We start from the raw sequence: 9,498 nt of genomic DNA, 5'->3' as shown, positions 1-9,498 counted from the left end.
GCCCATCCCCATATATATATATACCCGTCGTCAATTATTAGACCTTATACCCTATGGTATATACACTTAATCCAGAAATTTATTACTCAATTCATAAGCTCTTAGGCTTAAATTCTTTAGTAGCAATATTATATCTTTATACCTATATAATTTCCTGTTTGTCTGTTTTTTGCTAGTCATGGGGCCTGAACTCTGGGCCTGGGCACTGTCCCTCAGCTCTTCAGCTCAAGACTAGTGCTCTACCACTTTGAGCCACAGCACCACTTCCAGCTTTTTCTGCTTATGTGGTGCTGAGGAATCGAACCCAGAGTCTCATTCATGCAAGGCAAGCACTCTACCACTGAGCCACTTTCCCAGCCCTAATTTTTAATAACTAATTTTAAGCACTTTTATTTTTTAGTTTTTCATGTCTCCTATCCCTCACCTCCTCTCATTCTATCCTTCTCTCAATACCATTTCTTTAAACTTACATAATTTTTAAGTGTTTCACTGTTTAAATTTAAATTTTTATTTCCATTTTTCTTCTTTTCTTTTAAATCACTCTCCTATCATTCTGTCTAATCTATTTCTCTCTCTGAGATAAGAACTTGGTTAAATTCATTCTCCTTTTACCTCTCCATAGCCCTCTAATCAGTGGTATTTCTCTGAGGAATTACTGTCAATGTTGCCATGTGCCCATCCAAGGCCTCTCACAAAGTCTCCTAACCCAACCTGTCTGTGCCTCTGTGTGAGTTAATCATCATTGAACAACTGTGTTCCATGGTTTGTGAGACATTCGCTTCTGTGATCATATGCACATGAGGGCCCAAGAAGAGACTTCCCTGGAAGGAATGTCCTAAAATGCAAAACGTCTACTAGGGCAATGGAAACCCATGGTTGGGCATGCTTAATTTTTAACCTGTGCACTGAACTAACAGGAACACATTAAGACACACTAAGAAACCCTGATGTAAAGGATCAGAGGGCTGAGGGGAAGGGAGCCGCATGCTCAGGAATATAAATGGAGCTTACAAGCCACTGCAGGCTCTGACTTTCTATGTTGAAGTTAAGATTAACAGGCAGCCCAAGTTTCTAAGAACTCATTGTCTAGGCTATATGCCTCTTTCAGAACTTCTTTTCCTCCTCCTGTATTTTGAAAACAACAGTTAGTACTGTGTTTCTCTCTCCTAGGGGCAATTTTTCTCTTCACACAATGCTTAAAGTAGATAATAGGAAGCTGAAATTAAAGTTAACAAGTATGAAGTAGCACACAGTGCTTGTCCTGAATTCCTGGACCTAAAAAGTTCCCAATTCTAAGCACAAAGTGATCATGGGTGTATCCTAACAACCTCCACTGAATGGATAAATTTGAACAATTTTCCCAAGGCAGGTATTGTCCAGTACAGTAGTTACCACCTATAACCCTTGTTATTAGGATGGTTGTGATCTACTAGAACAATAAACTTGAAACTGGGCCAAGACGAGACAACTTATCGTTGCTAGAAACGGGGGAAGACAACTAGGAGAATGTTTCTCTGGCACAGACATGGATATAATTACAACAAAGTTCTAAATTGTGGCTCATCAGTAAAGACTATCAAGTCATACATCAATAAAGGTAATAACTAAACATAAAAATTAAAAAAAAAACTATTTGGGTTTCCGTACTAACATCTTTTTAAAGGTGTGTGTGTGGTGTCTGAGATTTTGTATGGGGCAGCATTGGTTCTTAAAAATCATCCTATTGGCACTATCTTTAGGTTTCCCATTCAAGTCTGGTGGCATTCTAGCTGTACCACTTGAATCACACAATTCTTGACTTCTGCTGGTTAACGAGATAAACATGTAAGGTATATGTCAACCTTGGTTGGTTTCAAATTATGATCTTCAGATCTCATTCTCTGGAGTAGGTAAGGATATAAGAGTGAGCCACTATGCTCAGCCCAGTATTTCCAGTAAGTTACTTAATCTTTCTGAATCTCAGCTTCTTCTTGTGTGGAAAGTGAACAGAATTATTTTGTGTATCTTAGAATCTGGTGGGAGTTATGACTAGGTATAGGAAGTATAAGTGTTCGGGATGTGCAGACAGAGCCTGACAATCTCATAAAACTACTGATGTTTATATTGAAATGAATTAAAGGAATTGAAAACGATGGATTTTTCTTTTTTTTTGTTTATCCATTTCTGGGCAGTGAGGGAGCCACAGAAATTCAAGGAGAACAAGGAAACAAATGCAGCAGTGATACTCTGTAGATATTATGTTGACAATCAACTATACCACTTGTGGGCAGGGAAAGGAGGGAAAAACAGAGAGAGAGCAAAGAAGTGATTAGATTTTCGAAAATGAAATGAACTCATTATCTAAATTACAAAATGGTGACCCGTATGTCCACTACATTAACAATAACAATTTTTTAAAGTCCAGGTTGATGATTCTCTCCTCCAGTTTTAGTTAGAGGACCTTGAGACTCAGGCCCACCTATAGAGTTTTCGAAGGTCAATTGATATGATAATTAATATAGAGCCAAAATCTCTTAACAAATGTTATAAAAAGTATTTCATTCGTAGTACTTCTTTCTGTTTGAATGGAGATTCTATATGTTATTGGCAGAGCTATGTTTTTTACTTTTTGTTTTCAGTATTTGTCAACTGTTGAAATCCTTCTTGAAGCTTTGGGACAGAGGTCTGCTATATCTTGGCACCCTGCCCCTAACTAAAATAGTAATCAACCTTTGAAATTAATTTACTTGTGTATGAGTTTGTTTTATTTCTTTATTCATTTATATATTTATTTGTTTATTTATTTATTTTTGTCGCTGGTGGTGAAATCTGGGCCTGGTCGCTGCCCTCAGCTCTTCAGCTCAAGGCTAGTGCTCTACCACTCGAGCCACAGCACCACTTCTGCCTTTTTCTGCTTACGTGGTGAGGAGGAATCAAACCCAGGGCCTCATGCATGCAAGGTAATCTGTGTACCACTAATCTACCTTCTCAGCACCTATGAGGGGTATTTTTGTGCACGGGTCTATCAAGGAAATCTATTCAGAAATGTATTCATTTGCCACTACACATTAATTATGAATTATCTGATAGTTAAAGGATAAATTGTTATCATTTTTACTAGGAATTGTTTGTCTTCCCATGCTAAACACATGGAGGAGGGTATTTTAAACTAAAACTACAAAAGAAATTTAAGATCTTTGTGCTAACAAATGTGTCCAGTTATTACATTAAAAAGAAAATTCAAACTTCATGAATACAGAGCTCAAACTTCTTATACTACTTATTTCAAAATGCAAATTAAAGGGAAAATCAGACAGGGGATAAAATTTATATTGTATGTTAATTTTTAAAGAGGAAAATAAGATCCTAGATGGCAGATTAAAGGCAAAGCAATATCAGAGCCCTATCTGCTCAATAAGAAATAAGAAGCTTATTTGAACAAAAAAACTGCAAAGTGCACATCAGGCAAAGGCAAGCAGTCAGAGCTTACCACCAACACAGAAATACCATATCTCTCAGAAAAAGGAAACAAGTTCAGACCAGTGCTCATCCTTATCCCTGATTTCAATAATACATATACACCCCCTACACACACACACACACACACACACACACACACACACACACACACACACACACACACACACACAATGAATGTATGCAACAGCTCAACCTACTCACATCCACTCAACATGAATCAAAGATCTTCCTGTAATATTTGAAACTTTAAGTTTCAAGTCATGTAAATAATTGATAATAGATGCATAAGTAATTATTTTCTGAATAGCGCTCTACTGTGAAAGTGAGAATTCATGATGATTATAACTACTTTAAACATCTCTGAATCTCAAAAAAATTAAACAACACACAATCCGGGACTGCATTTCTACCAGCTATTCTGCAAAGGCTTAATAAGAAGATACTTATGAGATTTTGTGTACCAAAAATTAAATACTAAATTCAATTAATACCTGAGTAAGTGAAGAGAAAGATGATCAGAGAGACCTATGCTGCCTCCAGTTCTCAACCAGCTGTACACTGTGTCATCTTTGCTGCTGCTGGACCTTAGTTGTCTTCTCCAGTGCAGTGGCCACACTGGGGTTGGATTGGGCGTGGTAGGGAGATGAGTTTGGCCACATGGGAGGCCACACTGGGGTTGAGGTTTGGGGCAGTGTGGAGGGGAGAGGAGGCCTTGGCAGAAGCTGGTGAAGCAAGGAAAGAGGCAGGAAGCCGGAGGCTCAGGAAGCAGCATGCCCAAAGGCTGCCTGGTTCTGGAGAGTGTCTGTGAGATGGGGTTGTTGGGGCGGATCCCATGGGGCCTGGTGGCCTGGTGAGAAGAGGAAGGAATCTCAAGTACTGCAAAGGAGGACAATGAAAATTAAGATCACAGTGGCTGAACAATTTCAACAACAAAGGTGAGGACATGGAGGTAAACTCTGGGGATGAGAGGACGGCAGCACTGGGCCAGTGGAGTTCAATCCTTTCTGGACATACCTGGAAGTGTGTGAGGACTGGCTCCACCACAGCTTTGGCCTCACTCGACTTGAACGGGCACCCGGAATGGTCACCTCAGCCTCAGCCTGCCCCAGAGAGCCAGACTGGCATAGATGCTGAAGACCAAGCAGTGGCTGGGAAGCTATGCGCAACAGGGTGGAGGAAGCATGGCTGGTGGGTGCAGCTCCAGCCCAGCCAGGTCCAGGGCCAACGGGGAAGTTCAGACTGTAGATCTAGAGCAGGCAGTGTGCCCCAGACCAGTGGGACTTCCAGGGACTTGCGTGGAGGCCAACACGTGCATGCTGGGAACTTCATAAGCATGGCCCAGGCGTCTCCACGGAAAGGTGCATTCACTCCTGTGCCTCTCCTGTCTTCTGGACTCTCGCTGTCCTCCTGCTTCCTGCTGAAGTACTAGGCCATAGACCGCCCCCAAAGGCCAGCAGAGAGCCCTTGCCAATGTAAATGCAGGGGGTCTTTTATTACAGCTCGAGCTGGACTCACAAATCTTCCCTGACACAGCAGGTCAATAATTGTCAGTCCCAATCTTTTGGTCAGCAAGGTTTTTTTTATTTTGTATGAAGCAGGTGGAAGGATCATTACAACACTGATTTTGTGATAGGCCGGTGGTTCGTAGTAAATCTAGTCTTAAATTTATTGGTTGGGGAATGATCATTTCCAGTAAGGGCAGGGACTTTCTAGCTTAGCAGTTACAGGATAGGTTAAATCATACATAGCAAGCATATTATAAGTTGGGGTAGGTGGGGCCAATCACAGGAATGCTGAGGGCACTATTCCTGGATTATTTCCCGACCTAAATTGCTTCCTGATAGAGTTGGGAGATAATCGGTCAGGGCAGTCTGAGATTCCTGGACAGATCAGGGCTGTCTGGTTTCTTAGTTATTTTTACTGTTACATTTTCTTAGAACATGAACTGACACTCTTTTTCCAGTAGCAGATAACAGATATTTTCCTTAGAGTTTCTGAAATCACTGCCAACATATTTGTCCTCTCACTGACACATCCAACTACAGGAGTCAACTTCTCCACGCCGATGACAGGCCATCTCGGAGATATTCACAGGGCTATGTTTCCTCCTCTATCTCAGGCCTTTCTTCTGAAAGAACATCCTTACTAAAAACTTTTTAGTTGTTTCTAGTGAGGAAGAAAAGTAAGGCCTAGTTGCAGCCATGGAACCAAGAATTGAGGGCCATGGCTAGAGCAAAATGCCCTGAGAAAAGATGGATTCATTTTTGTCAAAGACACAAGTCTCTATAGGAACTCTCATTCTAACTGATTTTCTTCCTAGTAATATATTCACAGAATATGTAGACTATGTAATGAATGAACAATGACATATGCATAATATTTGCGAATATGGAGGGAATTAAGAAAAAACTGCAATGGCCAGAAGTAACTGGTTCTTTGAAAGAGAGCTGGTAGGTTCTTTGTTTGGTCTCTACGCCTTTTAGCACGGTATTTTGTATTGCATTCAAACATATGAAGTTCTTAAAATGTAAAATCAGGACAAATAGTTAAAAATAAGGAAATTTTCCTAATAAAGTATACAAACTGCATCTTTAAATTCAGAGGTACTTAACTTGAAATTTTTCTCACGTTAAATTGCCTTTTGTTCCACCGAAGAGTTGATATTCGAAAATTCCTAAAGAGAATTATTTTTTTTCTTTTCTTCCTTTTTAAGGAACCATAGTAAGGTCCACCTGTTTCTGCTGTGAGCTCTTTCTTCCACTTACTGCCCAGTTGCTGTCAATACTCATCCCCATACGAGACAAGCAGCTCACATCCTGCCTTGATGACATGACAGGTTTGGTAGAAGATCTACCTCTGATACTGAAAGGCCCTCGGATTCTGATTCTCAGCACACCTGCCACAGTTCATATACCTAAAGTTGAAGCAGGCACAGGAAGGAAACATAAGAGGGTAAGTTTCTGCTCCCTTTGGATCTACTCCTAATACTCATCCACTCTAGAACTCTAAGTGCACTGTTTTCAAAGCTCAGTTCCAGACTTCTCTTAATCCTTATTTGTCACAAATAGATTGATTTCCAGATTCTCTAAATTGAGTTAAAGTTTATGTCATAGATTTTGGTGGGGACATGCATTCTGTTTCTAGATTAGCACACATAATTTGACATTTGGCCCAAGTAATTTTCCTTAGATTGGACTCACTCATGCACCTGTCTCCACTATGTTCCCATAGAAATTCAGAGAATCATTTGTCTTATAAAGACAATAGAGGGAAATTTGTTTATTCATGATGTTGTTTCCTGATACGACAATGGTTCCCCATGGCACAGGGCTGCAGGACATACCATAGAACCACTGCTTTCTGAACCTCACCACTGCTCCAACTCTGCTTCTACGTGTTTGAGTATACCCTAATAGACTAAAGTTCTTTCTTGTAGGTTGTTAGGGCACTATGTACTTTGCAAAAACTACGAAGAAAAATTATAGTTAAATACTCCTACAATGAAATTGTCCTTTCTATCTCCACATGTGTTTCGCAATTACTCAGGGAATATGATTTATTCAACTACTGAGGATAATTCTTTGACTCGTATACAGTATGTGCTTTACAGATGCAGGATCTATGAATGAAGTTAGGCGCTTTGGTTTTTCTTCTGATGTCTTAATTTTGTCTCTCATGGAAATTTTTATTTTGATACAGTACACATATTTATATGCATACATACATACATACATACATACATACATACATACATACATACCAGAGCTAATGATTGAACTCAGTAACTAAACTTACCTCTTGCAATACAAGCAGTCTACCACTTGAACCACTAGCCCTTTTTGTGTTGTTTATTTTTGAGGTATTTTTTGTCTGTCAAGGGGCATAAACTCTGTGCCTGAATGTTGTCCTTCAGCTCTTCAACTCAAGGCAAGCACTCTACCACTTGAGCCACAGCGCCGCTTTTGATTTTCTGCTGGTTAATTGGAGATAAGAGTTTCACAGCCTTTCTTCCATGGGCTGGATTTGAACCATGATACTCATATCCGAGCTTTCTGAGTAGCTACTTACAGGTTTGAGCCACCAGTGCACAGTTTGTTTTTGAGGTATTATTTACCCTGCTGTCCTGGGTTGCCATCCTGCTTGTGCTTGCCTGGGTTGCTGGAGATACTTCACTTTATCCAGCCATTGTACTTCCACAGTAGCTGGGATAACAAATGTGCACCAACGTGCTCAGCCATTGTTAGTAATCGGGGTCTTATAATCTTTTATGCTAGGAATGGCATCAGACTGAGATCTCATCATCTCTATCTCAAAAGTCCAAATTAAAGGTTGAGCTATGGAACCCAGCTATACTATTTATATTTTTATTTCTTGTCCATCAAATATTCATAATTTTGAAAGCACCAAGTACAGCAAAAGAAAAATGGAGATATGGGAATCCATATGTGTGATAATCAGGGTGCAAGTATTCTGAGGATAATATCCTCTTAGGAACCATGAAAATGACTGCTGGACTCACTCCAGTTGGCCTGGGATTTATTTTTTGCTTCTACACATAGAAGTTACTCCTTTTTGTGATCTGAGTTTCAGAAAGACAAGCTAAAGGCTTTTGGGTAATAATCGGCAAAATCACATTACTTGATTCCAGTGATGCTCTTTGAGCCTGCATGGACTCAGTAGTTTTGAACACATAAGATGCCGTCTACACATCTGAGGGGATTTGTCATAGTCCTAACAGAGGCTCCTTAAGCAAGGATGCACTTTGCCTCTAACACACTCTGTTTATATGCGCTATACTTTGATCCTAAATCAGCATGTCCATGTTTATGCAGATTCCACAAACACATACAATTATTTTGTCCATGTCCTAGCAATGCTTCATTGGAGGCACAGGGGGACACATGGAGTTAGAGAAAGGGGGGAAAGGGAGGGCATTTCTTACCATCTAGGAGTACCTATTGTCTGCATCTTCATCTTCTATGATCAAGCCCTCATAGGGGCTGAAGTGCAAACCCAATGGCAGATCAGATTCCTCATTCCATACTCTAAGCCTAGCCTCAGGGTACTGTACAGACGAATTCTCAGCCCAGTGGGCAGACTGAGGACTGAATGGTCATAATGCCCCTTGTCCACCACATTGTCTCTTACAAATATAGGTGGCCCATGAACAGTGTAGCTGGTGATGAAGAAGTTCTGACACTGCTCACAATCTGAGGCAAGAGAAGCAAAAATTAGTCCTGAAATATGTACATTCCCAGATTTAACAATCATGAGAAAGAGCACAGAATGCATATCATTGTCGCTTAGTTCTTCATGTGAAGTTACTAGAGTAAACCAGTAATTGGGGGCCAAATGACCTGATGAATTATTATAAAAGCACATTTGCCTTCTGTTTGAACAAGCACAGAGGGTTACTTACACAGGTAATCATCATCCTGGGGTTTACGGATATCTTCATAAGCATAACTCTTTCTTTCCTGTAGGATGTACATGCTCATTTTTACCTCCTTTTTCCTACGTCCAAGTTGAAAAACAATGGTTATTTAAGTTGGGGATCAACAATCTTTGTCCCTATTTCTTCAGAAAAGTAAAATCTCTTACTACCAAATTATCATCTATTCTTCTCACATACTCTGGTCCCCCATTAACCTTTGACTCAGAGATACAAAGACTTCATTTGAACACTAACTACAGGTTTCTAATTCAATTTTAAGTTTTGGCAATTCCCATTTTCAGGTTTAATTTCGACTTCATTAAATTTCTTATAAAGTGGTATTTGATGAATTTATTCATTCAGAATATTTGTTGAGGGTATGTTAAGTATTGAGCAAAGACGAGGACATACAGGATTGAAAATGTGTGGTCACAGATTTATCAGACACTTTGCGTTTATCTGTTATTTTACCTTTTACTTATCATTTTCAGACAACATGCAGGCTGTACACATTTTTCTTGTCAGTCCTGGGGCTTGAACTCAGGGCCTGGCACTGTCCCTGTGCTTCTTTTGCTCAAGGCTAGCACTCAACAACTTGAGCCACA

General features: G+C 40.0%; 1 pseudogene; it reads right to left on the bottom strand.

The window, feature by feature from the left end:
- Nucleotides 1-6,066: 6,066 nt before the first annotated feature.
- LOC138807409 (histone-lysine N-methyltransferase PRDM7-like) lies at nt 6,067-8,951 on the bottom strand (annotated as a pseudogene).
- Between the last annotated feature and the right edge of the window lie 547 nt (nt 8,952-9,498).

Source organism: Dipodomys merriami, unplaced genomic scaffold (assembly GCF_024711535.1).
Source record: "Dipodomys merriami isolate MVZ:Mamm:240054 unplaced genomic scaffold, mDipMer1.0.p SCAF_101, whole genome shotgun sequence".
Lineage (NCBI taxonomy): Eukaryota > Metazoa > Chordata > Mammalia > Rodentia > Heteromyidae > Dipodomys > Dipodomys merriami.
The sequence above is the reverse complement of the archived record's forward strand: the minus strand, read 5'-3'. Positions and strand labels throughout refer to the sequence as shown.